At 41.9% G+C, this 9,357-nt stretch overlaps 1 pseudogene; it reads left to right on the top strand.

Moving 5' to 3' along the window:
- Positions 1-5,000: 5,000 nt before the first annotated feature.
- LOC122496420 lies at positions 5,001-6,493 on the top strand (annotated as a pseudogene).
- The last annotated feature ends 2,864 nt before the right edge of the window (positions 6,494-9,357 follow it).

Genomic DNA, 9,357 nt, shown 5'->3' with positions numbered 1-9,357 from the left:
CTGATGTGGAAGAAGTGTGTTCGATGGATGCCTGTCGTTCAAGGACGTGGGGACACAGAAGACAGGCGCTATAATCCAAATGTTACTGTTGATACTGAAAATGTTAGAAATGGCAGATTGGGCATATTTGTCCCCAGGATTTAGAACAAACAGCCCATTTTCTTACACTAATATTTTTATAGGTACCCTCCAATGAGCACCTCATAATCAAATTTTAGTGATCAGTAATATAAAATATTGTGTCAGTTTGGAAGGATCACTTGGGAAGATGAGACTATTTCTGTGGGCAGTGATTTAACTTGTAGGAATAATTGATGGATATTGACCGGAAATATATTGGCCCATGCAAGAAAAATGTCTACAGAAAGCTTTAGACAACTGAGCCCCACATGTTGATGGTACATTAGGTATCAGTTGGGTTAAGCTAAAAGGAGAGCTGAAGAATAACTCTCACACTGTAGAGCATTTAGAAAACCAAGCTACTAAAACTAATCAACAGTTTGATAAAGCAGAATTCTTTGTTTTTTTAATTTTTAATGTTTATTTATTTCTGCGAGAGAGAGCAGGGGAGGGGAATTGAGACAGGGAGACACAGAATCCAAAGCAGACTCCAGGCTCTGAGTTGTCAGGCATCCCCGATAAAGGAGAATTCTTATGCATAGATAATCAAGAATCTGCTTCAAGGGGGCGCCTGGGCGGCTCAGTCGGTTAAGCGGCCCACTCTTGATTTCATATCAGGTCATGATCTCAGAGTTCGTGAGTTTGAACCCTGCATCGGGCACTGTGCTCACAGCGCAGAGCCTGCTTCAGATCCTGTCTCCCTCACTCTGCCCCTCCCCTGCTTGCTGTCATTCTCTCTCTCAAAAATAAATAAATGCTAAAAAATAAATAAAAATAAAAATTATTTTTAAAAAAATTTTAAAAAGACAGGGCACCTCGGTGGCTCAGTCGGTTAAGCATCTGACTTCAGCTCAGGGCATGATCTTGTGGTTCGTGACTTGAAGCCCCACATCGGGCTCACTGCCGTCAGCACAGAGTCTGCCTCAGATCCTCTGTCTCCCTCTCTCTCTGCCCCTCCCTCCCCAAAATAAATAAATATTTTTTTAAATTTTTTAAATTAAAAAAAGAATCTACCTTAACTATACATTGTTAAAATTATATTTTCAAAGGCTATTTACCTAAAACCAGTATTCTTTTAATTTTTAAAAATCATCCTATCATAATATTAATTATGGCTTTAGTATGTATACTTCTTTGGGCTTGTTGGATGTATAGAATATTAATTAACAGTTTAAAGAGAAATCAACACTACAGTGCAAATTGTATGGAGAATCTGCTACTACAAAACAGTATCAAAAGAAGAAATGAGGGGCACCTGGGTGGCTCAGTCGGTTAAGCGTCCGACTTCAGCTCAGGTCACGATCTCGCGGTCAGTGAGTTCGAGCCCCGCGTCGGGCTCTGGGCTGACGGCTCAGAGCCTGGAGCCTGCTTCCGATTCTGTGTCTCCCTCTCAATCTGCCCCTCCCCCGTTCATGCTCTGTCTCTCTCTGTCTCAAAAATAAATAAACATTAAAAAAAAAAAAAAAGAAGAAGAAATGATTGTAGGGAAACTGAGTTTAATAGACCCTTACTGGGGTATGTTGAAACATGGGACTAATCTTATGTGCCACATACGCTGTCAGGAGCAAACCCAAGAGGTAATATAAAGAATCATAAAGAATAGAACATCAAAGCAAGACTGGTTAGGAATTATAAAAAACAGGATGTGATGGTAAACTCAGTGTAAATACCAATGCAAATTGGATATCTGCTGTTTACCAAAAGTAAACCATGGTTTAGCTGAAGTATTTTTATTATTCTATTTACCCTTCTATTAGATTGTCCACAAGAAATCACTATTTTCTTAGCTGTGCCACTAAAATTTAAAATATACATGCTTGAGTTATCAAAATACAGTATAAATTAGGAAGTTTACCATTTCTTAGCGAATGTAAGAGCTTTACAACAATTTAACCCATATGTCCCCTCCCAAATTATATTTTGTTTTGGTCATGTTTTTACAGTTTAAAACCATGTGGTATAAGTGGGGCCTGGGGGCTCAGTTGGCTAAGTGTCTGACTTCAGCTCAGGTCATGATCTCACAGCTCATGGGTTTGAGCCCCGCGTTGGGCTCTGTGCTGACAGCTTAGAGCCTGGAGCCTGCTTCGGATTCTGTGTCTCCTTCCCTCTCTGCCCCTCTCCTGCTCACACTCTGTCTCTGTCTCTCTGAAAAACAAATAAACATTGAAAAAATGTTTTTTTAAAAAAAACTTGGTTTTAATATTACTGTTTTATATACCTACCGTTCATTCAGATTTGCTCACAACTTTTTCAATGAACTATCTTACCAAAGTGTGTATACTACATTCAGTGAAATACACAAATAAAAAAATGTACAACACAGGAATTACCCCAAGGTGAATACACTGTGTAAACCCCACTTAGGTCAAGAAATATAAGGGCGCCTGGGTGGCGCAGTCGGTTAAGCGTCCGACTTCAGCCAGGTCACGATCTCACGGTCTGTGAGTTCGAGCCCCGCGTCAGGCTCTGGGCTGATGGCTCAGAGCCTGGAGCCTGTTTCTGATTCTGTGTCTCCCTCTCTCTCTGCCCCTCCCCCGTTCATGCTCTGTCTCTCTCTGTCCCAAAAATAAATAAACGTTGAAAAAAAATTTAAAAAAAAAAAAAAAAGAAATATGATATTATTTCCAACTCAGAAGCCCTGATTTTGTTCCTACCCTGTCACTGTCCACACAGCTCTCACTAAAGTTAATCACACTCCTGAATTTAATTCTGTCATAGATTCACTAATTGGATTTGCCTGCTTTTGAACTTTATATAAATGGAATCCTACATAACTAGGCTTTTGTGTCTGGTTCATCATTATGTTTGTGAGAGTCACATGGTGATAGGCCTTGGATATTTTCCAGTTCGGAGTCATTTATGAATAATACTACTATGAATACTATGATTTAAAAAATTTTTTTTAATGTTTACTTATTTTTGAGACAGAGAGAGACAAAGCATGAGTGGGGGGAGGGTCAGAGAGAGAGGGAGACACAGAATCGGAAACAAGCTCCAGGCTCTGAGCCATCAGCCCAGAGCCCGACACGGGGCTCGAACTCAGGGACCACGAGATCGTGACCTGGCTGAAGTCGGACGCTTAACCGACTGCGCCACCCAGGCACCCCTGTGATATTTTTTTCAATATGGATATCCAATTGATAACGCGCCATTTATTGAAAACATTATCCTTTCTCCCTTACTCTGCTGTGACATTTTTCTCAGAACTCCACTAGTCATGGATGACTAGGTCTATTTCTGGACTCTATTTTGTTTACTTAGTTCATTTATCTTTGCCTCAATGTCACATTTTCCTGATTACTGTAGCTTTATGATAAATATCAGAATTTAAATCCTACGACTTTGTTCTTCAAGATTATCTTGATTATTCTTTGCCCATTTGTGTCTGCAAATCTTTGAATCAGCTTGTCAATGCACATAAAGAGAAAACACATGGGATTTTGATTGTGGTCACACGGAATCTACAGATCAATTTGGAGAATATTGACATCATATAGGAGGTGAGGTTTTACTCTTCTTGAATTGATCTCAATTTATTTGTTTCCCACATTGAAATCTTTTTTTTTTAATTTTTTTTTTCTTCAACGTTTTTTATTTATTTTTGGGACAGAGAGAGACAGAGCATGAACGGGGGAGGGTCAGAGAGAGAGGGAGACACAGAATCGGAAACAGGCTCCAGGCTCCGAGCCATCAGCCCAGAGCCCGACGCGGGGCTCGAACTCACGGACCGCGAGATCGTGACCTGGCTGAAGTCGGACGCTTAACCCACGGCGCCACCCAGGCGCCCCTCCCACGTAGAAATCTTGACTCTCTTTGGCTTTGTGCCTAGTTACTTGATGTTTTTCTATTCCATTGTAAATGTGTCTTTTCTTTTACCTGTATTCTCTTTTTTTTGGCAGAATTTTATGTGTGGGCGCATTGATTTAAATAACTTTTCTCAGAAAGGGAGAAAATACCTTGAGTGGCCCTAATGACTTTTCCCCCAGCTTTATTGAGATACAATTGATGTACAACATTGTGTAAGTCTGAGGTGTAGAAGACGATGACTTGATACTCTTCTATATTGCAGAAGGATTACCACTGTAGCATTAGCTACTGCCTCCATCCTGTCACATAGTTACCCTTTTTCTGTGGGGTAACATTTAAGATCTACTCCCCTAGTAACTTTCACGTCACGTATACGATACTGTATTGTTAACTTTAGTCACCATGTTGTACATTAGATGTCCGGAACTTATTCATCTCATGACTGGGAGTTTATACCTTTGGACCACCGTCTCTCCATTTCCCCTCACCTGCCCTCAGAACCCTGGAAACTACCATTCTACCCTTGGTTTCTACGGTATACTCTTCCGTCACTTGCCAATTGTGGTTGATCTTGTAGCAAGGAAAGTTATTAAGCTTTCCTGTTAATTCTACTAATTTACTTGTAGGTACTTCTTCATTTTCTGCAAAGGCATGGAGATAAGAATGAGCGCCTACCTCCCAGGACTGTTGTGAGGATAATAAGGATAATGATGACGATTGCTAGCAATAAATGAACACCTACTGTTTTTCAAGAGTTCTCCTTCCGGGGCGCCTGGGTGGCGCAGTCGGTTAAGCGTCCGACTTCAGCTCAGGTCACGATCTCGCGGTCCGTGAGTTTGAGCCCCGCGTCAGGCTCTGGGCTGATGGCTCAGAGCCTGGAGCCTGTTTCCGATTCTGTGTCTCCCTCTCTCTCTGCTCCTCCCCCGTTCATGCTCTGTCTCTCTCTGTCCCAAAAATAAATAAATGTTGAAAAAAAAAAAAAAAGAGTTCTCCTCCTTCCAAAAGAACCACTTTCAAAAGTGGAATGAAACACAGGCTGTAGTGTCATATTGTCCTCAGCTTCTTGGATGTAAATGTAGTCAGAAAACCTAGAAGCTCAGGAGGATGAATTGCTGGCCCTGGTGAGTATTTATGACGGAAATGAATTTGCAAAAAAAACAAAAAAAAAAACAAAAACAAGAATCCCTCCAAGGTGGAGACACCAGGATCTATTTAGACTTTTCACAAAATCTGAAGGCATTTTTGAGCGCTATTTGCTTCTGCAAACTCTTAGACAACCTGCTGTAAGAACACCATGACAGCGTGGTCCTGTTTGCCTGGACAGAATTTCTTTCTTTCTTCTTTTCTTTTTTTTTTTAATGTTTGTTTATTTTTGAGAGAGAGACAGAGACAGAGACAGAGGGCGAGCGGGGGGAGGGCAGAGAGAGGGAGACACAGAATCCGAGGAAGGCTCTAGGCTCCGAACTGTCCACACAGAGGACGTGGGGCTCAAACTCACGAATCATGAGATCATGACCCGAGCGGAAATCCGAGGCTTCACCCACTGAGCCCCCCAGGCACCCTGCCCAGATGCAATTTCTTAAGGAAGAGACCCTAGCTGAATATTGTCTCTCCTTTTGACCTCAAGATGGGTTCTCAGAAAAAAGTGCAGAGGATAGCTCAAGCCTCTTTGGAGGACCTGCCAGACCTGATATAAACAAGAGGAAGTTGTGGGTGAGAGCCCCACACAAGATGTGGAATCACGGTTGAGTCTGAGCCAGGAAATCTTGGACTTGGATCAAGCTCAGCAGATAAAATGCTTTAATGGTAACTTGTTCCTGTGCAATATCTGTTTGTGTGAGAAGGTGGGTAGTGAATGAGTGAATGCATGTACTTTTGGAAGTGCAGGCATGCGTACTTCAAAGGCTGTCCGAAAGACTACTTTGAAATCCAGATCAGAGATGGCCAAGTTCAATGCCTCAACTGCCCAGGACCCAGGTGCCCTTTGGTGGCCACTCTGGGTCAGGTCAAAGAACTAGTAGAAGCAGAGTTATTTTCCCGTTATGATCGCCCTCCCCTCCAGCCACCGCGGACTCGATGGCAGATGTGATGTCATGTTGCCAGCTACCTGAAATGTGGGAGCCTGGCTGCACAATGGACATCTTCCCTGGCTGCAACTTTGCTTTCTGTATCTTGTTCAGGCTGACGCTACCATATGGGATCTCTCAACATAAGTTGACTGCAGAAAAATTAAGTTTTATGAAATGAGTACTTGCAAGCAGGCGAGGCCAGTAAAAGACTTTTGGAACAGAGGTGTGGTAAGAAGGCACTGGAAGAGATGGAAAGTAAGAAGTGACGAGAAAAGAATTAAAAAACCTGCCCGTGTTGTGAGACTCCCATGGAGAAATTAGATGGATATAACAAGAGGGCTTGCAATGTTTCTGTTGGGTTGGGTTCTTTCTCTAGAGCAGGCCCTTATGAACATTTCACTGATCCTGATTCCCCATGTCTTAACTGGTTGTAACAGTTAACACAGGCTGTGGATGTTAATGGAGATATTTGGGAAGATGAGATTGAAGACTAGTTACCTCCTACTGCACAAGATGTGAAAGTGGAATAGTTTAGCTTAGTTTTATTAAATACACAAAGTAACTTCATAGAAGTTTCAGGGGACCATTCATTCACTCTTCCTATGTAAAAGATATGGAAGAACAAGGTTTATATTTTCATATGGTATTACTTATTTAGGCACGTTCATATATTTTTCAATGAGCATATTTGGGAAAATTATAAGCCGTAAGTCTCAGCAAATGAAAACTGGATATCAAACATAAATAGTACAATGTGTCCCAAACTTTGAATAGTTAAAAATTAAATTTTTATTGGGTGAAGGGGAGTGGGAGATACAGGCTTCCAGTGAATTAATAAGTCATGGCAATAAAAGGTACAGCATAAAGAATACAGTCAATGTAATAGTGTTGTATGGAGACAGATGCACTTGTGCTGAGCACGGCATAACGTCTAAACTTGTCGAATCACGGGGCGCCTGGGTGGCGCAGTCGGTTGGGCGTCCGACCTCAGCCCGGGTCACGATCTCACGGTCCGTGAGTTCGAGCCCCGCGTCGGGCTCTGGGCTGACGGCTCAGAGCCTGGAGCCTGCTTCCGATTCTGTGTCTCCCTCTCTCTCTGCCCCTCCCCCGTTCATGCTCTGTCTCTCTCTGTCCCAAAAATAAATAAACGTTGGAAAAAAAAATTTAAACTCGTCAAATCACTATGTTGTGCACCTGCAACTAACGTAACACGGTGCGTCAACTACATTCAAATAAAAATAAAGAAATAAAAATTAAACATTTGTTTTCTTCCCCAAGCGTTAGGTAATGAGATGGGGTCATGAGTTAGACATATAGATCTGCTTTGCCTCTGAGAAGCATCCCTCTAATATATTTTATGTGAGCCCCTTTGGTACTACTTAAAATGGAGGTGGGTAAGAAGCCTTATTCAAATTGTGCTGAGAACCTCATCTCATTTATTCCATGTTCCATCCCTTCCAACCTAGATTTCTGCTAAATTAGTTCTCTTTGGAGGGAGCCCTTTATTCTATAACTGACTGGATGGCCTGGCTTCATTTTGAACTACTGCTTTTCGGAATAGAAATTTATAGATAATTTTTAAAAATATTTTAATATCCATAAAGACTGTGAGTCACTTCTTTATTTCTTAGTGGTGCATGGTCCCTGGTTTTGAGTCAAGTCTACAATTTAATGAGAGTGGCTCAGAAGAAGTTCAACCCCATTCGTCTTTCCTGGGAAGTAAAGCCTAGATTCAGAACAATTTGTCCCTTTGCTGTCTTTTGTTCTATATTCTCTCCCTTTAACCTCACCCTACCTTCTGTTGGTGAGGACAATTTTAATATTATTTCCAGCAGCATAGAGTTCCATTACCTCTGCTAGAATAGGACAAAACCTATTATATTCTCGAGCTAAGCTTTTTTTATCTGCTTTTTTATCCTGTCTGCATCACTGTAGTTCCAATCTTAACTTTCTGAATTCTTTTTAAAGTTGCTTTTTAATGAACTATAGGGATTTGGCTTCCTACTTTTTTTTTACAATAGCAGTGTCTTTGGGGGGGGGGGGGGTAATTTGGGCCCAGTACTTAGATCTCTATTGAGGGTTTTGTTTGCTTTTTGAAAAATTGCCTTTCCTTATGGTTTGATGAGTGCCTTGGTAGCAAAATAAAGATTTTTTTGAGAACGAGGAGAATTCAGCTACATCCATGAACATGTTCTTTTTTCCTATCCCATCCCTGAAAATTGGGGAATCATTTTTTAACCATTTTATGTATGTATATGCAAAGAATCAGCAAGAACTGTGTCTAGATCGTTAGCAAGGATGCTTAATCTTTTTTTTTTAATTTTTTTTTTTCAACATTTATTTATTTTTGGGACAGAGAGAGACAGAGCATGAACGGGGGAGGGGCAGAGAGAGAGGGAGACACAGAATTGGAAACAGGCTCCAGGCTCTGAGCCATCAGCCCAGAGCCTGACACGGGGCTCGAACTCCCGGACCGCGAGATCGTGACCTGGCTGAGGTCGGATGCTTAACCGACTGCGCCACCCAGGCGCCCCAAGGATGCTTAATCTTAAAAATAAAAACAATTTTAAAAAATTGTCATTAAAAAAAGACAGAACAGATGTAAGCTTTGCTGTATGGAAGCCACCAAACATCTCCATCTTTTTTCCCTGCTAGCAGAGAGGAGCTGAAGGAGGAGGGTCCTGGAAGCAGAGGGCAGACCTCTGTCTTGTTGAGGCTGGGTAGAGAATGCAGTGAGATTGTGACACCAAAGCAGGGAAGCACGGTCAACTTTCGTGAGTCCTTCCCGGGGTTGACCAGCAGGCCAGCTGCTGAGCAAGCTGCAGTTCAGGGTTATTTGGAGATCTATCAGAACTTAGAAGCACAGAACCCCTGGCACTGAGGTATTCATAATCCATCCTTGGGTAAAGCCAAAGAGAAACATTATTCCTTCCCTTTCCTGTACTTCACTTTTGCTTAAGCAAGCTCACTTTCCCCATTAAAAGAGAATCGCAGAAACTACGATAAAGAGGTGATGTTGCCTATTCGCTTTCCATTTACCCAATTTATTAGTTTGGGCACTGAGTGTCTCTGTGTCCCTAGCAGCAGATGCAAGGCCAGATCTAGCCCAAGGGCTAGCAAATACAAATTATTAAGCAGTGAGAAGGTTGGATTGTGGGGGACTTTGAACACCCGATTAATGAATTTAGATTTTAGGCATAGCCTACAAAGTCCCAACATCAAGGGGAAAAATGTAGTCCAGTGGAAAGAGCATGGGCTTTGGAGCCATATAGAGTGTGGAATGTGAGCCTTGGTCCTGCTGTTTAACAAGGGCCATAAAACAAAGGGCCCTTTGAGAGCAGTTGGATGTATTTTCTTATTC

Source organism: Prionailurus bengalensis, chromosome A3 (genome assembly GCF_016509475.1).
Source record: "Prionailurus bengalensis isolate Pbe53 chromosome A3, Fcat_Pben_1.1_paternal_pri, whole genome shotgun sequence".
In the NCBI taxonomy this organism is placed as follows: domain Eukaryota; kingdom Metazoa; phylum Chordata; class Mammalia; order Carnivora; family Felidae; genus Prionailurus; species Prionailurus bengalensis.
This window is presented reverse-complemented; position numbering and strand designations above follow the sequence as displayed.